This window comes from Rhinatrema bivittatum, chromosome 15 (genome assembly GCF_901001135.1).
Source record: "Rhinatrema bivittatum chromosome 15, aRhiBiv1.1, whole genome shotgun sequence".
NCBI classification, from domain to species: Eukaryota; Metazoa; Chordata; class Amphibia; order Gymnophiona; family Rhinatrematidae; genus Rhinatrema; species Rhinatrema bivittatum.
The window spans coordinates 37,269,384-37,293,520 of NC_042629.1; the positions used below are offsets into that span (position 1 = coordinate 37,269,384).

The 24,137-nt window shown below is 43.9% G+C and overlaps 1 protein-coding gene across 1 annotated transcript in view; it reads right to left on the reverse strand.

Moving 5' to 3' along the window:
• Positions 1 to 14,760, reverse strand: part of USF3 (upstream transcription factor family member 3) — a 57,599-nt gene extending 42,839 nt beyond the window's left edge. The window contains exons 1-2 of the mRNA XM_029578225.1: positions 14,468 to 14,760; positions 1,708 to 1,841 (exon numbers count right to left, since the gene is read on the reverse strand). The gene's annotated coding sequence lies outside the window, so the exon portion shown is untranslated. The remainder of the gene's footprint in view (positions 1 to 1,707; positions 1,842 to 14,467) is intronic.
• Between the last annotated feature and the right edge of the window lie 9,377 nt (positions 14,761 to 24,137).

A 24,137-nucleotide genomic window follows, 5' to 3' on the forward strand; every position in this document is an offset into this window, starting at 1 on the left:
ATCTAGGGGAATATCCCCTTCCTCACTCAGGAGAGCCCCCATCGTCATCACTGGCATCATCCTGATCCACCTGCATTCGAGCTCTGTCAGACCGCACTGTGTTACAGTGCTTGACTGTGGTGATAGGCGGAGGAGCACTCAGAGTGCCTGGATCTACCTTAGTAGGAACTGCCACTTCAGCAGACTGGCCCTGTAGAAATGTCTGCAATCCCTGGAAGAATTCTACCCAGGAAAAGGAGGCCAGGTCCATTCCAGGCCCGAACCAGACATCCTGTGAGCCAGTGTCCTGAGGACTTGATCTGTGGACCAATCAGGGGAGGAGACATCTCTGCAGTGTCTCCCTTGGTCCCACTGCCCTCAGACTGAGGAGATGGACCACTGTCAGCAAAATCAGAAGGCGGCAAATCTCCCCGAGCATCCAGGCAGTACTGAGACAGGATTAAAGAAAGCTCCAACTAAATGGCTCTGATGTGGCAGGCAACACAGAGAGATAGGCACTTCGGGTTCTTCGCCACGAGAACCATGCTGTAAGCACACAGCCCGATGAAGGCTTGTGTCTAGCTTTCCTGCACGTACAAGCGCGCCTAATATGGATTAACAAAAAACGTGCGTCCAAGGCCACGTGCCTAGGCCACTCATCCTACTGGACGCCCAGAGCAGATGCCTAAACTCGGTGTACAAGCTGTACGTCCAGAAGGAAGAACGCCTAAATTGCATGGACAGATGAGAATGGGCTCACACGTGGACATGAAAGTGCGCACCGACGGTTGCAGCAAAAAAAAAAGCATGTGAAAGTATCTCGCAGCCTACCGCGTGCCAAAGTCCTGGGAGCAGGGCTTAGCCGAACGGCTGCTCAACCTGCCATGCCTGCATTCTCTCACCTCACAGAACTCCCCAGAGATACGAGCAGGACAGCCAAACACCAAGGAACCCAACCCCACTCCTGCTGTTGCTTTTTTTTTTTTTTTTTAAGTTAAAAACTTTTCCCCGAGCTCAGCCCTCCCTGGCTGTGGGGGAAGAGGGCTAAAGCCTTCACACTGTGCCTCTCTCGGCCTGCAACCACTAATCAGAATTTTAGGTCCACGTCAGTCAAGGTTTCCAGACTGAAGGCACTCTACTGAGAGAGGGACTGCACAGTATCACCTCAGGAGGCACTCGGTGCTACATAGATGTCTCCTTTCCAACTTCTTTCTTTTCCTCTTTTTTTTTTACTCAAAGGAAGGGAAGTGCATGTCCACCATCTGCTGGAGACAGAGAATACAGGTGGGCTGATGTCAGGGTGATACTATAAGGTCACGGCCTCAGCTTTTGCTCTGTCTCCATCTGCTGGCAGAGGTGCATAACCCACTTATTGGGACTGACCTAGCCGAATGCTAAGGAACTTGTTTTATCGTATCTCACTATGATGAATAATCAAATATGGCTAAAAGAAAACTATATTAAAACTTTGAATGCAGGTGCCAGGACTTCTTACTTGTAAAGCTCGGTGCACTAAGAACAAGTCTTCGCCACCTACCAGAGTCTGGCTGCTTTTACATTCCACAGCTCCTTATGAATGCAATCCAAGTAAAATACAGACAGCCAGCCCAAAAATGATATTTATGGAACTAGACTGGGATGTATGATGTTTACTGTATAGCACTTTAACATCTATGCTGCAAGTATGCAGAAGTATAGGAAAAAAAAATAAAATAAAATAGAACTTACAAAAAGTGTGGGAGCACAGGCAACAAGAGTCACATCCTCACCCCCTTGGCATCAGCCCGCTGGCTCCACATCCTTATTTAAAGTCATTTTCTTCTATTGCTGCATCTCAGAGAAAGCTGGTGTTCAACTTTTCACTGTATAGAAGAGAAAACACACAGATTAATTTCTGGCACAACCTTTCCTGTTGCTTTGGGCTTCCAGCTCAAATCAGAACCAGCCCCAGTAGGGCTGGTTCTGACTGAGCCTTCATTCATAACTACAGAGCGGCAGGGTGGGGGAGCATTCCCCCCCCCCCCCCATTTTAATATCATCCCTCCCAACTTCGCCTGGCCATTGCAGCCATGGATTTTGGCCAGGGGCCACAAACTGTAGCCAAGCTAACCCAGATCCTAAGCCCGGCTACTAGGTATTGCTGTTGAGTAATGGCTAAGCCATTACAGCCCTCCATCCCCAAGGGCTGTGTAAGCTACCTCTGGAGAATTCCTGGCTGCTCCAGCAAGCAGAGACCTGGCCTGGGAATCAAATCCCATATCTTCACATTAGCAGTACACAATGCCACCGCTAAGCCACTAGGCCAACTCTAGAAAGATACAAATTTTTAAAAGGATACGCAAGACAGAAAGCTGGGTCAAGAGACTAAAAAACTCCCATGATGCACTGCAGTTGGTGGATGCACATGAAAGCATGGAAAATGCTCACTAGCTGCTTCTGTATAGCAACTAAAACCAGAAAGAAAAAGCTTGGAAATGGAAGACTGTAGCTGCCTGCTGAGGAAGGAAATACATTGCAAAGCTGGGAAATATGTTATAGTGCAAAAAAGAAAAAAATTCTCTTCAATGTTGCTACATGAAGGCTTGCCTCTGCCTCCCCTGAAACAATGTTCTGCATGTGCAATGATCTTCTATTTACACTGGATATCCCACCTTTACAATTCCAAAGAACTGCCCATAGTGGTTTACAATACATGTCACAGGGGCTGTCCTGGACACAGAGAGAAGCGCTGAGCATACATGAGCGAGATACAGTAGTAAAAAAAAAAAAAAAATCTGGTCAATGCTAGGAAGAACATAAAATAAAGAGCACAAACCTTTCCAGGTGCTTTAGAAACACAAGATCTGCCATATCGAGTCAGGCCAATGACCCATCGAGCCCAGCATCCTGTCTCCAACAGAAGCCAAGCCAGGTCACAAAGAACAGTTCCATTCCTTGTTTCTCACGCCCCGGGATAAGCAGAGGCTCTCTCAAACCCACCTGGCTAAGAAAGGTTTGCGGGTTTTTCCTTTGGGAACTATTTCAAACACCGCCATGCTAGATGCCTTGACCATGCTCTCCAGTACTTTCTATGATTTCTTTTAAATCTGCTGCCTACTAGTTTCATGACGTGACCGTTAGCCTTCGTTAAATCTGAAAGAGTATAACACCATTCCCTATTTAGCTGTTGCACCCCACTCATGATCTCTGAAGAGCACTACCTCGTTTATCCCTTTTATCAGGTTTGGTGCTCTTCTCTCTCTTTATTTGAGATGGGGCGACCAGAAACGCACACAGTTCTCAGGATGGGGGGGGGGGGGGGGGTCGCGCCATTAGTCTATAATGAGGCGTTATGATATTCTCCATTTCCTTCCAGATCATGCCCGACGTTTTATTTGTCGTCGCACACGCTGAGCTGAAGATTTCAAGCACGGAACGCATCGCGTTACCTGTAGTTCGGATTTTTCCTCCCCTATCTGCAGCATCACTTTCCAGTGAAATTTCCAGCTGCCAAACCAGTTGCCCAGTCCCCCGGCCTCACAAGGTTCCTCAATTCCAACAACTTTGAATAATTTTCTATCATCTGTGAATTTCTCCCTTTTTCAGATCATTCCAGAATGTGTTAAGCAGCACTGGCCCCAGGACAGATATCCCTGTGGTACTGTACTATTAACCTTTCTCCACTGGGAAAACTGACCATTTAGTTCTAACTCTGATTTCTGCCCTAATCAGCTGCCAAGTCATAACAGGCCACTGCCTCTTACCCCATGTGGGTTTTTTGTTTTTAATTTCCTGAGAGTCTTTAAAAAGTGCTTTTTTGAAAATCCAGATACGCTCTAAAAATCGACTGGCTCACGCCTATCCAAATATTCAACACTTTCAAAAGAAAAATCCAGAAGAATGCTAAGGCAGCTCACCACTTGCTTCTTTGGGCTTCCATCTCTATCAAAACTGATCTCTACTAGGGCTATAGCGTTACAGGGGTCCCCCACCTCCATCTCGTTATGATAAGCATAACAAGAGAGCGAGAGCCACATTTTACATCAAAAAAGTGCTGCATGTGGCTCCCCAGCCACAGGCAGGCTGGGCTCTAGGGAATCAAACTCAAATCCTCTTCTAGTGAGCTGGCCCAAACTATGAATCTTAGATGTTATCAATGGGCACATTACTGGCTCTGTATGTGCCAAGTGACAGCAGAAACTGTGTTTGCAAGCTTCTAATGTCCTGCTTTCTAAATTTCCCCAATTCAGTGATGAGTGCTTAAAAAAAAATAAAAATATATATATATACATACACACACACACACACACACCTACAGTTGCTTTAAAAAAGCATTTAAACTTGCAATATTTTATCAGCAGTACTTAACTTGCCATACATAGGAACTCATTTCTAAAGGAAACCAAGTTTAAAAGTGCTACGCTCAAGTCAAAAGAACATAAGAAGTTGCCAGACTGGGTCAGACCGAGGGTCCACCAAGCCCTGCATTCTATTTTGAGCAGTGGCCAATTCAGGATATAAGTACCTGGCAAGTACTCAAACAATAAATAGATTCTATGCTACTAATGCCAGTAATAGCAGTGGTAATTCCCTAAGTCAACTTGATTAATTGCAGTTTATGGACTTCTCCTCCAGGAACTTATCCAAACCTTATTTAAACCAACATACACTAACTGCTCTAACCACATCCTCCAGCAATGAATTCCAGAGCTTCATTGTGCGTTGAGTGAAAAAGAATTTTCTCTGATTTGTTTTAAATGTACTAGTTGTTAACTTCAGAGTACTCCCTTGTCTTCCTTTTATCTGAAAGAATAAATAACCAATTATGATTTTATAGACTTCTATCATATCCCCCTCAGCCGTCTCTTCTCTAAGCTAAACAGCCCTAATCTCTTTAGCCTTTCTTCATAGGAGAGCAGTTCCACCCCCTTTATCATTTTGGTCACTCTTCTCTGTACTTTCTCTGGTGTAGCTATAAAACTTTGAGATGCAGTGACCAGAACTGCACACAGTATTCAAGGTGTGGTCTAACCACTGAGCGGTACAGAGGCATTATAACATCCTCTGTTTTATTTGCCATTCCCTTCCTAATAACTCCTAAAATTGTTTGCTTTTTTGACTGCTACAGCACAGCAAGCCAATGATTTCAATGTAATATCAACTATGATGCCCAGATCTTTTTCCTGGGTGGTAGCTCCTAATATGGAACCTAACATTGTGTAACTATAGCATGGGTTATTTTTCCCTATATGCAACACCTTGCACTTGTCCACATTATATTTCATCTGCCATATGGCCGCCCAATTTTCCAGTCTCGCAAGGTCCTCCTGCAATTTATCACAATCAGCATTTGATTTAACTACTCTGAATAATTTTGTCAAAAATCTAATAATCTTCCCTTGACATTTTGGTATTGTTGGATTATTCAGTGAGGTTTAAAAAAAATTGTCAAAAACATTAGCAGACAAGGCCCTAACATGCTGTAAATGTATTGCTCTTTAACCTCAAGCTATCATAGATCTAGAGGTTCAACATAAGCTGCTCAAGAAGATTTTAACATAAAGGAAAATTAGTTTCTTACCTTATAATTTTCGTTCCTGTAGTACCACGGATCAGTCCAGACTCCTGGGTTTTGCCTCCCCTCCAGCAGATGGAGACAGAAGGTTTTTCAAAACAACCCTGCCATATATACTAAGGTGCCACCCAGTGTCCCTCAGTCTTACGTAATGTCAAAGCAGAATGGACTAAAAAAACCTATTCAACCGTTAACTAACCTAAAGTTCAGAATCAACCCGCAGGTAGGAACACAACCCTCAGAACCAAAGGAACCAACAAGAATGAATGGTAAATAACCTGACCAGAATATATCATACGAGCGGACTCTCCGTTACTTAAGAGTACACAGGTATAGGGCGGGATTCTGGACTGATCCGTGGTACTACAGGAACGAAAATTATCAGGTAAGAAACAATTTTCCTTTCCCTGTACGTACCAGGATCAGTCCTGGGATGTACCAAGCTCGATGAATTGATTCAAATGAAACAATGACACCACCTTCAGAAGAAAGGAAGGGACCATACGCAAGGACACCCCTGAATCAGAAAAATCGCAAAAAAGGTTCCCTGCACAATAATGCCTGTAATTCGGACACCCAGCGTGCTGAGGAAATTGCCACCAAAAATACCACTTTCAGCGTTGATCCTTTAGCGTCGCTCGCTTGATAGGCTCAAAGGGTGCCGCACACAAAGACAAAAGCACAAGATTGAGGTTCCAGGAAGGACACGGATGACGGAGCGGTGGGCCTAAGTGCTTCGCTCCCCTCAGGAAACGCGTCACATCTGGATGTAATGCCAACACCACTCCCTGAACCTTGCCTCGGAGACAACCAAGCGCCACAACCTGCACCCGTAGGGAACTACAGGACACCAGCAGACTCTTGGCAAGGTTGACCACCCAGCCGAGGGAGCGCAAGAGCTGTAAAATCCTGACACTGAGCCTCGGACTTTGCACGAATCAGCCAATCGTCCAGGTAGGGATGCACCAGTAGATCTTCTCTTCAGAGTTGCACCACAACCACCACCATCACCCTTGGTGAACGTCCTGGGGGCGGTGGCGAGGCTGAACGGCAACGCTCGGAACTGGTAGTGTCTGCCCAGAATGCAGAATCTGAGGAATCTTTGATGATACGACTGAACGCCAATATGGAGATACGCTTCCGTGAGATCCAGAAACGCTAGAAAGTCCCCCTGACCGACCGAAGCGTCTCCATCCAGTAACGCGGTACCCGAAGACATCGGTTGACCTTTTTGAGATCTAAGATTGGTCGGAAAGTTCCTTCCTTTTTTGGAACTATGAAGTAAATGGAGTAGCATCCCTTGCACCTTTCCGCTGATGGGACCGGCGTTATAGCTCCCAAATCCAGAAGGCGCTGGAGTGTTCCTCAGACCACTTCCTGTTTCTCCCGGCACGCACAGGGAGAGATCAGGAACTGGTCCCGAGGGAGCCGTATAAAATCTAAAGCATAGCCTTGACTTATCACGGTGAGGACCCACTGGTCTGACGTTAACTTGGTCCATGCCTCGAAAAAGAGCGACAGTCTGGCTCCCACACTTGGTGGATGATGGATACAGAGGGATGGACTGGCCATATTTCATTGCGAGGCCTTAGTCCCCGCCGTCGACGGGGGTTACCAGATCTGCCAAAGCGTCTGCCATGAAAGGACTGATTCCACGACTGTTGTCTGTTGGAACCGGAGCGAAAAAGAGGACCCCGACAACCGCATCGCCCTGGGTTTCCGACTACCACAGAACAGAGACTGAGCTGAAAACGATCCCAGGGAACAGGGCCTATCCTCCAGAAGCTTATGAACCTTGTTCTCGCCCAGGGATTGTATCATGTCCTCCAATTCCTTACCGAACAACAACTTTCCTTTAAAAGGAAAGGAACAGAGGTGGGACTTGGATGAAGAATCAGCAGCCCAATTTCGTAGCCAGAGAAGTCTGCGCGCAGAAACAGACACCATGGATCTGGCAAACGTGCGAAGCAAGTCATAAAGAGCATCCACGCTACACGCAATGCCCACCTCCAGCCAATTCGCCTGGCTGGCCTCTCCCTCTGAGAGGTTAGAATTGGCTTGGAGTTGCTGGGCCCAGCGAAGAACCACACGCAGTGCAAAATTACTGCACATCGCCGCCTGGACCCCTAAGGCGGACACCTCGAACACCTTCTTGAGCTGTAACTCCAACTTTCTGTCCTGCAAGTCCTTGAGGGCCGTCGCTCCAGTAACCGGGATCGTGGATTTCTTGGTGACTGCCAACACTGCTGCATCCACCTTCGGAATTCGTAGTAGCTCCAAAGCCTCCTCTGGTAGAGGATATAGCTTATCCATTGCCTTGATGACTTAACCCCAAATCTGGAGTGTCCCACTCACGAAACAGAAGGTCCATAGCCGAGAAGTGGAAAGGAAGAGACACTGCCAGACCCCTGAGACCCAGCAACACCCAATCCATCACCCCCAACCGTGACTCCAGCGGCGGAGCCTCCAGGCATAATTCCCCCAGGATGGCCGGGATAAGGGGATGCAACTCCTCTTTCTTGAAGAGATGAACCACCTTCGGATCATCTCCTACCAACACTGGAAATCCCCGGTTTAAATTGGGCTGGGGGTCAGGGTCCCCCTCTGACCCCCCCCCCCCCGGGGGCTGAGATTGGGGATCTGGAGTCCCAGGCAGTGAAGAGTCCATGTCCGTCTCAGCCTGCCCCGTACGCAAAGTCCGTTTACATCGAGGTGTCTCAGCATCCCCCTTGGAACCAGAGCGCTGGTGGGGCCTTTTATGTGAGGATGGGGATAAAAACCTTTCCACAGCCTGCTTTCTCCCAGTCTTTCTGGCCTTAAAGGCCTTATGAATGAGTAAAACAAATTCAGAAGAGAAGGAGGAATCTGATGAGGACCCTGTAGCCCCCTCAGGGCTGTCCTCAGCTAAAGGAGAAGCTGGCTCCACAGGCGTGCCCCCCCACCCCCCTCGAAGGAAAACGCTGCGGAGGGGGGTAAACTCTCCTTCCCCATCGCGCTCCGAGCGACTGCCTGCAGGGAGCCTAAGATAGCTGCCGTTCCTGCGCTGATCGGGAGCGGTGCAAGTGACTCGACCCGGACCTCGTGGATGGCTGCCGAGGCCGAAGCCAACACCCCCCCCTCCCCGGCGGCAAAATGGAAGGTCCCTCGCCGCCCTGAGCACAAGAAGTGCACAGGCCCTCCCGAGAGATGACCGCAGGAGGAGCCGTATGCACGGCAGGAAGAACCCCGAGACCTAATTAGGGCTGGGGATACCATGGAGCTCAAACGCGGGAAGAAAAAACGTGGTGAACAAAAATTAAAAAAATTAAAGCGAAACGCCGGCGAAGTCTGAAGGAGCAGAGGGGAGAGGGGGGAGTATCAGAGTCGGCGCAGCAAGGAGAAAAGCAGTTCAAACTTTTTTTTTTTGTACAGCCAAACCTACGTGCTGTCCTTGGTTCTGGACAGTCCCTGCTCCTGCCGCTGTAGCTGAAGTGAGAAAGCCGGGCTCCCCAGAATCACTTCAGGGCTGCTAATGCCCTTTACCAGAGCCCTCGACCCTGTTGAGCAGCTGCCTCGACCAGGGAGGATGGTCCCCTCAGGACCTGCCAACCCCCTGGGAGACTGACAGGCATTCCACTAGCCTGTGGAGCACTCCCTTTATTTTTTTTTTTTTGTAAAAACAATAAAGGCACCAAAGCCCCTAACTAATTCTAAACTCCCTTAAAAAAAAAATAAAATAAAAGGAATTCTCATAAATTAAAGATCAGAAGAGACTGTGGGTTTTGCAGCCCTGCCATCTGCTGGAGACAGAGTAAGACCGAGGGACTGTGGGTGGCACCTTAGTATATATGTAGGACCCAGAAAACAAATCGGAAGCCGATCAATTATGCTGGAAAGCAGGACGAACAAAGGTGATCGGTGTGAATTAGGATTCTTTATTGGTGTTGGTCCGACTCTGGCCGAGTTTCGCTCGCATAGGAGCTGCCTCAGGGGCTACTGTACCAATGGTTGCTTGTATTATTTCACTTAAATGATATGAGAACTTCACACCATAACAACTGGAATAATGGAAAGTTGATCCAACATAGAACAAACGATTTGTTCTTTAAAGTGTAGCGGTGTCTTTGAAAAAAGGCACACCTAGTGCAGTGTATATCTCACTCATGTATTTAAAATGTAGAAAGGCTATTAAATCTTGATTATTTAGTCAGGATTGACTGAGATTTTGCCAACCAGAGCAGGATGGAGTTCCCTGTTGCATTAAGCTAGCTGTAATGTAGACTAGCTATTTTGGCTTAATGATTTTGCTGGTGGCGTTTTACTGTTTTAATTAACATTTGATCATTTGTATGCTTTTTTTTTATTTTTATTATTATACTGTGAACTGCAGGATAATTTTATTTTACAAGCAGTATATTAAATTTAAATACATAAAATAATGAAATGTTTACCGAAATATATACAGACAGGAAAAAAAAAAAAAAAAAAAGACAAAACTCAGTGGGTTAAAACGTCCCCAAATTGTGATCCAACCTATTCAGGACTGACAGCCCAATTCTAAATAGAAGGTGCTGTTACTGGTAGACATGGCTCGCTCACGCCACCCTCTCTCAGCTACTGTCCCCTTTGACTTTACATTTCTGCACCCTGGCTGATTCTAGCAAATATCATACTGCTCCCTGAAGATGAACCAGGAGGTGAAATATCCAAGGTAATCTTGCAAGCTTAAAGGAGAATTAACTATTTATTTAAAAATCATTTGTTAATCACCTAACTGATCAAATCTTCATAAGCGATTTACAACATATATGAAACATAAATCATATTAATACAAACCTAGTAAATTAATGATATAAAAATTTACTACACAAGGTTTTACTCCCATTCTGCCTTCCTAGTCCAACCATTGCAGTTTTGGTCCTTGGCCAGAGGTCACAGAACACAGCTCAGAACTCTGCCCAAATACAACCTACATGAGATGGTCCTGAAAGTTCACATACATCATATTCGCATAATTCTTATATTAGTCCAAAAAAGATGTCACAACCTGTAAATGAATCTAGCTTCCTGTAGGACCAAAATGGCTACTAGATCGACAGCTGAATTCTATCCCCTTCTTGCTTGTAGCAGAAAGATTATGGATTTCATTCAAATTCAGAAAAGAGGTTTTGTCTGCTAGAACTCAATGACAAGTTGTTTTCTGCCAAAATGGAACATATTGGATAGTCTTTGAAAGTGAAAATAATCTTCAGACCTACATCTGTCAACCTCTTGTACCACAAGACTGCTAGGTCAGTAACAGATTTTCTAAGTTTGGTTTGAACTGTTCATATTATTTAACTATTACCGATTATTGTAAGTCTGTATTTTTGAAAGACAAGATGTTTCAAATGTTCATTTGCTGCATAAGTAGCTTAACATTTGTAACATGAAAAGCCAATAAAGTGTTCAAACAAAACTTTTAGTTGGGAAATGCATTAACTTGTAACAAAAAGATTTGATAATTTGAGTGTGGGCAAATACTTACCACCAACTCCCAAATAGGTATGGTTTCAAGAAAAAAAATGGTTACCTGATTCTAAAATCAAGGTTAATATACTGTATACTTAAGTACTGTGTACAATTCTGGTCGCTGCATCTCAAAAAAGATGCAGTTACACTGGAGAAGGTACAGAGAAGGGAGACTAAAATGATAAAGGGGATGGAACAGCTCCCCTTTGAGGAAAGGCTGAAGAGGTTAGGGCTGTTCAGCTTGGAGAAGACACGGCTGGGGGGGATATGATAGAGGTCTAGAACAGGTAAATGTGAATCGGTTATTTACTCTTTCGGATAATAGAAGGACTAGGGGGCACTTCATGAAGTTAGCAAGTAGCACATTTAAAACTAATCAGAGAAAATTCTCTCTCACTCAACACACAATTAAGCTCTGGAATTTGTTGCCAGAGGATGTGGTTAGTGCAGTTAGTGTAGCTGGGTTTAAAAAAGGTTTGGATAAGTGCTTGGAGAAGACGGCCATTAACTGCTATTAATCAAATTGACTTAGGGAATAGCCACTGCTATTACTGGCATCAGTAGCATGGGATCTACTTAGTGTTTGGGTAATTGCCAGGTTCTTGTGGCCTGGTTTGTCCACTGTTGGAAACAGGATGCTGGACTTGATGGACCCTTCGCCTGACCCATATGGAAATTTCTTATGTTATGTTCTTAATCACTGCATGCATTCTGGAAAAAAACAAAACAAAACACCCAAACAAAAACCAGCAATCTGTCCAGGCTCTCAGGAAACAGATCTAGGAACCAATGAGATTTTTCTTTTTTAAAACTCCTACTGGCAGGCTCTGCAAATAGGCAGGCAAACAAGCTAACTCAGTTGACCCTAAGCACTCAGCTGCCATGTGAACCAGCTTCCCTAAAGTATCAGCTACAGAGCCTGTAAAGTCATCTCCAACTGTATGGCATAGGTTTAACAGACTGCACTGTTGGACAAGTGATATTTGTAAACTACTTGTGTTACTAGAATTAATCTGTCTCATAACATTACTGGCGAACAAACACATGCACAGTATACACAACAAGCTCACATGTAAAAGCAAGCTATACTTTATGTGCATTAAAACAGTTAAATGTGTTCTATATTTGATTTAGGGGTTGGTGAAGATGCTTTCAACACCTTGTGAATGTAATCACCTTTCTTCCAAGAAGTGAGTCAACACCTAGAACTCCTACAGAATATCAAGCTATGATGACGCAAGGCTGCCTCTGCTCCAGGTTATCAGACTCCCATGACAGAATTGCAAACACACCAGCCATGAGTGGAGGAAACAAAAGCAGATGCTAAAACTGAACTTTTTAACAATCTGCTTCCAAGTGCTAGTCAAGCAAAATAGAACGCACAGTGAGGAGAGGAACATTTTAATGGGTCCTTCTTTCTTTATAAAAGGCATTTTACTTGCTGCCTATTGGTGTCAAAAGTGAAAAAAAAACCCCAAAAAACACAAAAACACTTTACAGACCCCACACCAAAATAATGTACATAAGAGCACTTGGATATGTTAACATTCCAGGTCTTAGCATGTCCATTGCAAATAGATTTACATATATTCTTCCTGTTGTGAATATTACAAAGTGGGAGAAGGCCGGGTGGGGGAGATTTCTGGCACACCAAAATGCATTATTCCAGGATTAAAATTGAACAATACAATAGTCCACAAAACTTAGTATCAGTGGCTCAAACTAGCAGCTTTCTTCCTAGCCATTACAAGGGGACTTGTGACACTCTCAGACTGTTTTGATTGCAACTGTCAAACAGACATTAAAATGTATTGAACAAAATACCAGTCAAACATGGCATAAGCAGCATACATAATGACTGGCAACTGGATACAATATTTATTAGTACAGTTTACTCAGAAGGAAAAGGGCTTCATTATTGAAGAGATATGGGGAGTCCTCATTGATCATGGAGAGCAAGAAGCCAAGCTTTATTAAACACTAAACTATACCACTATATTTGCTTTACTCATGCATTATGCTAAAAAACTGATGGTAGGTAAGAACCTTAAAAATGCTTTCTGCAATAAATCACTCACCTGACAGCAGCAATGCTAATTATTGTTCTTTAAAATACTTAGATTCAGCTATTCATACAAAGTCATAAGAACATAAGAAATTGCCATACTGGATCAGACAGTGTCCATCAAGCCCAGCATCCTGTTTCCAACAGTGGGCAATCCAAGTTACAAGAACCTGGCAAGTGCCCAAACATTAAACAGATCCCATGCTACTAATGCCAATAATATTAGTGGCTATTCCCTAAGTCAACTTGATTAATAGCAGTATATAAACTTCTCCTCCAGGAACTTATTCAAACCTTTTTTAAACCCAGGTACACTAACCACATCCTCTGGCAATGAATTCCAGAGCTTAATTGTGCATTGAGTGAAATTTTTTTCTCAGATTTGTTTTAAAATGTGTTACTTGCTAAATTCATGGAGTGCCCCCTAGCCCTTCTATTATCTGAAAGAGTAAATTACTGATTCACATTTGACAGTTTGAGTCTTTCCATGATTTTATAGCCCTCTACCATATCCCTCCTCACACCAATGTCAGTCAGTCAATTACATTAGTTATAGCCTGCCTAAATCTTAAATTTCTATAATCTGCTTGAGACCAAACCTGGCAAAAAGCAGAATATTAAATACTTGTAAATAAAATATTTGTGTCTGCTTTCGTTCATCAAGGAATACTAGTGTTCAAAGTTGCTCAAACCTCCTCCTCGGCCAATCTGAATGCAAATAAATGATCAAAATTATTTACATACACACACGTATATATAAATATAACTAAAAAACAGGACACTGCTGGGTTGATCCTTCTAAGAACTCCACGCATACACCACACTGATCACAACATCTGAAATGTGAACATCTGAAAAGTAAACTTTGGGAAAAGATATGCCCATCGCTCTCTATATAAATATTCCTAATTAGTGTGTAGATACACACACACACACACTGTAATTATAATAAATGGCGCACTTTTTATTTCAAAAGGTTGCAAAACTATTTTGAACAGGGCAATCTAGAAGAAAGAGCTCAGATTAGGAGCCAAGGAGCCAGCAAGAGAATTTAAAAACAGGCAGATCCCTAGCTGGAAGATCGAGTTAGCGTAGCAGCTGTCAATAACAAGGGCCGGCCCCGACAAGCAACAACGGAAATCCCGGACTCCGTTCCCAGACCGGCAAAAGCTAGAGCGGGAAGTCGGATTCCGCAAGGGGGGGGGGTAAGAATCCACGGTCCCTGCCAGGAATAAAGGAGAAATGAGGAACAACGCCCCCTCGTAGTTGCGAGCAAAAGCTCAGGGTACTGGAGCCAAAAAAACCAAAGGAAAGGAAAGAAATCTGCCGGGCCTAAGATATAAAAGAAAAAAAGGGGGAGAGCCGGGTGCTTTGCTCACCAGCATCGGCGCCAGCACGATAATCCGCTGGTGGACTACAGACAACACGACCTCTGCAGCCGACGAAGTTAGTGCCGCGGAACCCCTCCGGTTTAGGGAAGAACAGCAGAGGAGCCAAAGCTCGAATCCCAACCCCAGCGCTTCCCAACTTCAGCACTTGTTCTCCCACGCCCCTCCTCTAACACAACCAACCTCGCTACCTGCGAGGAGACGCGAGTGATACACAAAAAAGGGCCAATCTGCGTTTGCGGTGCAGAGAACCGAGCCAATAGACATGCGAGAGGCGGGCAAATAGTCGGCGGGGTGGAGCTAGTGGGCGCCCGTCCACTCTCTGCACTCGAAGGGGTAGGGCTGGCCGGAGCAAGGGCCCGAAAGCGGCGACGTGTTTTGGGCGAAGCGAACGCTGATTGGTAAAGGGACGAGCCAATGAAGAAGCAAAGGCTAGGTATGTAATTCTTAAAGGGCTGTGCACCCTATATAGTGCAGAGGAAGAGGTAGTATTGCTAAAATGAGTTATTTCACGCTCAAGTGGGCTACTTTCCCCCCCCCCCCCGTTGCGCAGAAAAAATATTTTTGTGCAGATTGGGTTAGGCGCCTGGACATCCGCGTACGTGTAGCTCTCTAGATTACGATCGCCGGTTCTCTTTGCCTCTAGCAGACCAGGCAGCAGTCGCAGAGTAATGACGCAGCAGCCGCCGCCGCCAATCAAAGATGACAGAAACAGCAGCGCAGCCGTAGAACTCGGAAAGAGAAAAGTGCATGCTGCTCCATAAAGGGAGAGCTCTTCCCACGTACTGCGTCTCTCTTTTTATCTGTAGCGTGATGAGCACAGCTTTGAGAAAGCAGAGTTGTTTTCTTTCACCCCAATTGCTGCTGAAATCCTCTTATCTCGACTCTGAACTGGAAAATAATAACCCACTCACCCCCATATCTTCCCTCGTCGCTCTGCTGATGCTCCCTAACCCAGCTGCTGCCTGGGAACAGGAGACAGGTAAGAGACGAGATTAAAGGAAGCTTTTTTTTTTTTTTTGCCTCATGGAGGATAAAATAAACAGAGGAAGGTGGCAGCAGGAAAAGGGTAAGGAGCCAAGAGGAGAGTTAGGCAGCCAATGGAGTTGGATGGCACGAGAGGAGCAGGGCGAGCAGCTCGCTTTTGCCCTGCAATATGCTGGCATCAACCCCTGCTCTAATTCATTCAGGTTCGTCTTAGGCCTCTTTAAAAAAAAAAAAACCACAACCCCAGCCCAGTTCTCCCCACCACTCTAAACTTTAAAAACAGAAGTATCGATTGTTTTTCTGGCATTGTTTTCCCATGCATTACTATGCAAACCAGCTCCCCCTTTAGGGGGCTTTATAGCAGAATTATTTTGCTTTATGCACTCCTGCTTATTTTTTTTATATTTTTTCTATTATACTGCCTCTTCTTTGATAGCATTTATAATGGTATTGTAAAAATTCCTTTATAAATTTTAAAACTTAACAACCCCCTCCCACCCTGACCACAAGGGGAGGTACACAACTTTTTCTTCTCTTCTATCTACACACATTCTCTAATATACATTAATTTGCTCACTCCCTCTCTCTAATTTTAATAAAATTAGATAGACTACCCATCTCAACAAATCTCTCTTCCTCAAACATACACTACAGAATGGGCTCCTAATTGGGTGCTGCCCCTCCTCCTCCCCCTTCTGCTGCAGCATTCCCACAACAATGAGAAGTCTGCTCCACCTAGTGCGTAGGTCCTGCAAGAACAATATGTAAGCTATGGGGCAGCACAGGAGACACCAGCAATACTGAATAGCCTGACTTTACCTCAGCTATCCTTTGCTTACCTTCCCTGCTACTCTTAACCTTGCTAATTGTTGTGCAGAACAGCTTAGAAACTGGAACAAAAAAATACTGTCAAGGTCTCATGCTCATGGATTATAGTTTGGCACTCAACATTATCTGCTCCAGCTGCCACAGCCCAGCACCCTCATGCTCTTTTTATGCTAGCCCTCCACTATAATGGTACTGAATACTACCTGTAGGCCCCACACGAGCCTGATGCCAACGCTGCGGTCAACTGCATCTACACCCTTTCTTCCTCCCCCAGTTGTGCAAGCCTATGCAATTGCCCAGTATACCCAGCCAATAGCACTGGAATGTAGAGGGGAATAGGGAGTGAGGGGAGGCGACTTTTGGGCACAGTGTGCAAGAGGAAATTAGGGGCTGCAGCACGATTCACAATTTAAGTTTTCAAAGTTAGGAATAGTTATAAGTGGATTAAGAGTAATGCCAAAATGGGTTGTAATGTTTATTATACTAAAGTTTTATAAATGCACCTATTGCCATACTGTAAATATACTACAAGGCTGAGTTTTAAATACATCAGAAATATAATTATTGAAAATAAGAGTAGCTTTGTATAAGGACCAGAACATTGGGTTACTTTTTGGCTTGGGACTTCCCTTTCCCCAAGGTCCTTAGGGTTAGGTTTGGGCTACAAACCCCATTTACAGTCTGGCAACAAGAGAAAGTTAACCTACTACACCCACTATCCACTTCACCTGTCTAGGGCTTAAAACACGGTGGATAGTTCAAGAAACACCAAAATGGCCCCTTATTTAAAAACACTTCATCAATCAAACAAAGGTATATCAATGAATCAGAATCAATCACAGAAAGTAAATATTAGACTGTCATTACCAACAAGCTCAGTCTCGTACACTGCAAACCACATTGACCAAGCAGCAGCGTATAGCAAATGTATGAGCCAAGCTGATAGTAAATGCTATCCAGTCAAAAAAAAAAAAAGACATGCTCACTCAATAAATAACAGGAAGGTTTCTAAGGTACTAATCGTGTCCAAACCAAGGACCAGTCTATTTCTTTATTTAAATAAACCATTGGGTTCAACTATATTACAATAATGAATCGATCTTTGTTCACAATGGAGCAATTGTAAATCAAAATTACCTCCCTGTAATCATGGCACCAGTGTTGCAAGACAGCAAAAGTGAAATCTTCAAAGATTAGATTCTGGGAAATACAATGCTGTACTTGTGGTGCTTCAAAAGCATCCACATACACTTGCACTGCTGTGTTCGATCATTCCCAAAGTACAGTAGATGGGACACCAACAGATGATCAAGTGGTGAATGTCCACAATAGAAAATTACCAGATTTCAAAATAGGCACACTCAGAAAATGATTGACTACAAACTAAGCATTGCCCACATGGAAAGTGACCAATTGGAGCCAAAACTGTTTAGCAATACATTTTCTCTATATTTCAAATGTCCAACTCAATCTCTAATGTTGGGACTGTGGCAAAATGCGAACATTGGACCAGATTTAAAAAGTTTTATGAAGTTTCAAAATATGCCAATATTTCTTCTCTGCTGGATTTTGAAAACTTCTTTAGACTAAGGGAGGTTACATATTACTTCTGTATCAGTATCACGCCTGGATGGTTGAAGAAGATTACGATTTGCCCAATGAGCTCTTATAAGCTTTTTTTCAGAAGATATTTAGGATGTCCTTTTTCAAAATTGTATATCATCTCCCAAGCTCTTATTTTATATTCATGTACACTAGAACACAATCAGCACCGATGAAGAAACTGTCCATCTGGTAAACTTTCACAGTGATGTCAGGGTGGCAACTAGAAAACCATAGAACCACCCATTTGTTGGCTTCTTATGGATGGTGAATTCAAACTCACTTTTCACAGAAATAAAAAAATATCCAGAAAAGGTAAACCCAAGATTAATATCACAGCTATCCAGCCACAATAAGAAAGCTGAGAATGCTTCTTGATTACCCTCCCCGATAATCAATGTCATCTATAAACTGTCAAAGTGTAATATGAGGACTAAGTTATTTAAAGGCAACCAAATCTGTTCAAAATGGCCCATACGGTATATAGATTTTCTACATCGGGGGCCATAGTGGCCCACATTGCAACACCTTTCTTCTGATAAAGTTTCCCATCAAACATGAAAAAATTCTTTCAAAGCCTCCACCACAAGCTCACAAACTGAAAGGTCCCTCAGGCACTTTCATATAGTTCCTCTCTAATGATGGACAATGCTTCATCTTGGGGAAATTAATATACAAGGATACAACATCAATAATAGCTATGCTCAGTTTGTCAAAAGAAAGGGATAAACCTTCTAGGTAGTGATTACATCTGCAGTTTCTTACAAAAGATGGCAATTGTAGAATTAAAGGAGCCAAAAATTTATCAATAAATAGAGGCACAGGTCGAGGAGACTGGATGGCCAGAGGAGGTTCATCAAGCTTTTGTGTAATTTTAGTAACAAATAAATTACTGGCACTACTCGATGATAAACCTTGAGAAAGCAACACTCCTTGGATGTAATCCAAGAACATTGATGGGCATTTTCTTGAATCTCATCGATTGTTTCACTGAATGTGTAGGATCTTCTGTTAAAGGTGACTAGAAAGAACTATCAGACAACTGGCAAAGAATCTGTAGTCAACTTTGTTAATCACAACAATTGCTCCACCTTTGTCTGCCTACAACTTCAATTAACTAATTACTAACTAACTCATCCAGAGCACTACGTTCATCCTGTGACAAATTATGTACAATTCTCCGAGATATGGCAGGTAATAACTCTGTCTTGTAGAACTAGATCCCTAAAAGTTACCAACACTAGGTCAACAGGTCCTGGTGGACACCATGTTGATCTTAAATTGACAATGGAACAATCAGCTTGTGAACCTGTAGTACATGAAAAAATGCAAACACAAAAGTCATAAAATGAAGAGAAATGCCTCTGCTTGGAAACTATCAAACCTGTTAGTAGGGACAAATGACAATCCTTTGTCAAGAACGCTGACCTGAGCTGATGTCAGATGTTGAGAGGACAAGTTTATCACTGTTTGTTGGAATTGTTGTTGAGACCTGGTGAGCGGGTGCTCTTTCTGGAATTGTTGGCACTCTGAGGCAAATCGGTTGCTGCAGACTCCAATAGAAGTTATTCTAAAAAAAAAAAATGCACATGGCTATCCGTGAAGGCCTTTAAAAAAAAAAAAAAGCACCTGCTTGTTGGTATCCTATTGGTATTATCAAGTTCATCACGAGAGGAACTTGAAGATTCCAAAGTGTGTGATTTACTAGGATGGTGGCAATTTAGATTCATCCAAAAACAGATAAAACCATGTTGGTAATTTTTCTCTCTCAAAAATTTTGTATATTTGGTTTGTTTCCGTTCATCCATAAAGGCTATCATAGATGTCCTGAAACTCATTCGATGGCTGTTCATAGATGTCCGTTACCACAGAGGTTTAAATATTATATTATCAACTTCAGCCTTGATAAGATTTGCCACGGATTCCTTTTCTGGACGAAACTAGAATTTTCAGCATACAACAATGGTTCCTCATTCAACCATAATCCATGAGGGATATTGTGTGCTCAACAGTACGCCAACACATGAAGACTGGTTCTGAATAAATGTTTATTTAACCATATAGCTTGGGTCCAACAGTCTGTTCCCGACTGTAAGCAGTGAAATTGGTGCAGAGGAGGAACCTGTAAAACTTCTTGCAGATGTGTGGGGATAACTAAACATTATCCCATTATAGTAGCCATTGTGTTCCAGCAATGCTCACCACAATTGGTTATCTCTACTAAACAAAAAGAGCAACACCTCAACTATACAGAATACAAAAGGAGGTGGAAAAATTGAAAATCAAACTGTGTAACACTTTTTTTTTATGCTTTAGACTGATAGTTTGAAGCCCATTGCAGACAGGAAACTGGATTAAAAGCTTAACACCTATTACCATTCTTCTTTTAATCTAGCTCTTTGGTTGTTTAGCATAAAAAAATATACATTTTGATTTTCAATTTTTTCACCTCTCTTTTGTATTCTATATAATTGAGGTGTTTTCATTTAATAGAGGTATCTAATTGTTTTGTATTTGTCTTTTCATAGGTAGAGCTGTTGCTGTTTGAATGCTGGTTTGGGATGGAAGATTTACTATATTGTAATTAGAATTCAGTTTACTTGTAACTGAGGACCAAGCCCATACCCCCTATATATAATAGACCTGATTCAAAGTGTCTTACTTGTAGTGTTTTCTGGCTGGCACCACAGCAGTGCATGTAAATGTTATGATATTTTTACCTAAAAATGTAACTTAAATGACATTTTCATGGAAAACCTTTTATAAATGCATAATTTATTTAATTGAGGGTGGGATACAGGCAGACAAGTTTGCAAGATTCACCTAGGGTGCCTAATACCTTGCACTGACTCAAGAGTCCACTAGCCAGATCTCCAAGAGGAAAATGCTGGAAGGGTGGGAGGCAGGTGCTAGGATTCATGGGAGTGTGGCAGCATAGCCACTATCTGCTGAAGTTCTAGGAACCCTGATCCCTGCCTTCCCCTTTCCCAGCATTTCAAATCACTGAAAAGGCCAAGGATCTCCTATCCAGAAAAATTCCAATGTAGGATCTTCCCCCTCCCCAATCCTGTAGCCCTGTTAGTTCTATGGCCTATGCCATGGCGGGAGGTGCCCTGGCACCTCAAGCCACCTCTGCTTGTTATATATTTTCTGTACAACCTTTTTTCTTTTGAGGGGAGAGACGGGTAGAAGGGAGAAAAATGCTCAGCAGGGTGTTTAATTATATAGCACTCTCTCTCTATCTACAGTAGGGTTTGCTCTATATGTTAAGAACTGCTACATCTGAAAAGTATCCAAGTCTTTAATATAGTTACAAAATGATGGATTGAAGCCTTGTAATATTGACAGCTGTAGAATGTAGACTATACTAATGGACAGAGATCAACATTTTTTTTTAAGTACTAAAACTATTTACTTAAGCTGCCATCTCTGTACGAGACAACATGTTTCCTTATCATAGATGGTATTTTACGTAGATAGCAGAAGTTGCTTACCTGTAACAGGTGTTCTCACAGGACGTTAGTCCTCACATATGGGTGACATCACAGGATGGAGCCCAATCACAGAAAACTTTTGTCAAAGTTTCTAGAACTTTGACTGGCACCTACTGGGCATGCCCAGGATGGCACTAACCCTGCAACCAGCAGCTGTCCCCCTTCAGTCTTGTTTAACAGCTACAGGCAGTGCCGAAAAATAAAATAAGACAACGTAACGAACCCAACACTGCAGGGTGGCGGGCGGGTTTCATGAGGACTAACATCCTGCTGTCCTGTGAGAACACCTGTTACAGGTAAGCAACGTCTGCTTTCAAACAGGACAAGCAGGATGGTAAGTCCTCACATACGGGTGCGTACTGAGCTGAGGATGTCCGAGAAATGCACCAAATGTACCCAAGATGTGCAATAGGCACAAGGACTGGGGTGGAATTTGGTAGAGAGCATCCTGAACCCTAACGGGCAGGCGGAAGGGTGTTAGTACATCAAGTTGCAAATAGGTTGCGCAAGACAGACTGGCCAAAGATGGAATCTAGTCTTCCAGCCTTGTCTAAACAATAATGGGCTGTAAAGGTATGGAGAGAACTCCAGGTAGCAGCCCTACAAATATCAGGAAGCGGCACAGAGCGTAGGTGCGCTACTGAAGTTGCCATGGCCCTGACAGAGTGTGCTCTAACACGGTCTTGAAGAGGAATGCCTGATTGCTGATAGCAAAAGGATATGCAGTCAGCTAACCAGGAGGAGAGAGTCTGCTTACCCACAGGTTTACCCAATTTGATGGAATTGAAAGAAACAAACAACTGAGTGCTCTTTCTGTGGGCAGCTGTACGGTTTAGATAGAATGCTAGAGCACGTTTACAGTCAAGGGTATGCAGAGCCCGTTCTCCTGGATTTGAATGGGGCCTGGGAAAGAAGGTGGGTAGTATGATGGATTGATATGAAACTCCGATACTACCTTAGGCAAAAATTTAGGGTGAGTGCGGAGTACTACCCTATCATGCAGAAGTTTAGTATAAGGCGGATAGGTGAGTAAGGCCTGTAACTCACTAACTCTGCGAGCGGATGTGATCGCCAAAAGAAAAATCACTTTCCAAGTGAGATAGTGGAGATCACAGGATTGGAGAGGCTCGAATGGTGGTTTCATGAGCAGACCCAAAATCAGGTTGAGGTCCCAAGAAGGGGCCGGAGGGCGCAGTGGAGGTTTAAGGTGGAGCAAGCCCTTCAGAAAACAGGTTACAAGGGGTTGTACTGAAATGGGAACATCCAACACCTTTATGGAAGGCAGCTACCGCACTGACATGCATCCTGATGGAAGAAGTTTTTAGACCTGCTTCTGACAAGTGCCAGAGATAGTCTAGAAACTTCATGGTGGAACAAGTGAAAGGATCAAGGGACAGTGAGAAACACCATGACTTAAACCTATTCCCTTTGTAATAAGATTTTCTCATGGAAGACTTTCGTGAATCAATCAGGACACGGGAAACGGGTTCCGAAAGGTTGAGAGGCTGAAGAATTAACCTGTCAACATCCAGGCAGTCAGGGACAAGGCCTGAAGATTGGGGTGGCATAGACACCCGTTGTTTTCAGTAATCAGAAGCGGGTCCTTCCCCAATGGAATGTGTCTGCGAGTGGAGAGATCCTGAAGAAGTGGAAACCACACTTGGCGAGGCCAGTGAGGGGCTATCAGGATCATACTTCCCTTGTCCTGACGTAACTTCATGAGAGTCTGAGAGAAGTGGAGGGAATGCATATAGGAGACCGGTTGCCCATGAGAGGGAGAAGGCATCTCTTGGTAGCAAGTGTTGGCTGCGAGTGAGAGCGCAAAAGTTCTCTACTTTGCGGTTTTGAGGTGACGCAAAGAGGTCTATGTGAGGGTAACCCCAACGTTGGAATATTGAGTCCGCTACTGAGGGGTTGAGGGACTACTTGTGCGGCTGAAAGGTGCGACTCAGCTTGTCTGCCAACATATTGTCCACTCCCGGCAAGTAGGTGGCCTTGAGGTACATAGAGTGGGAAAGGGTCTCCGCCCATATCTGTGCAGCTTCTTGACACAGGAGGTAGGAGCCCGTACCTCCTTGTTTGTTGATGTACCGCATGGCCACTTGGTTGTCTGTCTGAATCAGGATGACCTGGTTGGAAAGGCGATCCTGAAACACCCTGAGAGCATATCTGATTGCTCATAGCTCCAGGAAATTTATTTGGTGTTTGGCTTCCTCTGGAGACCAGGTACCTTGAGTCTGCAAATTGGCAACATGTGCTCCCCAGCCAAGGTTGGAGGCATCAGTTGTAAGGGTTATTTGAGGATCTGGAACGGAAGGCCTTGGAGGAGATTGGACTGATTCTTCCACCAAGCCAGAGATAAGCAAAGTAGGTTGGTGATGTGGATAATGGCTGACAGTGGTTGAGATGATTGTATCCACTGTGACCTTAGAGTCCACTGCATTACACTCATGGCGAGACAAGCCATTGGAGTGACATGTACCAAGGACGCCATGGGTCCTAGCAACACGAGGATGTGACGTGCAGTTGAGCGTTTGAGACTGCAGTTGATGGGCGAGAGAAATGAGTGAGAGCTTGGTTGAGGAAGAAATGCTTTTGCTTTGAAGGTGTCCAAGGTCTGCTTCTATGAACGACAGCGTTTGTGATAGGACTAAGTTGGACTTTGGGTAATTGCATACCCTGATCTCTCTAGGGTTTCTCAAGGTGAGACGAGGGACGTCAGAGCAGCTTGCTGTGTGGGAGCCCTGATC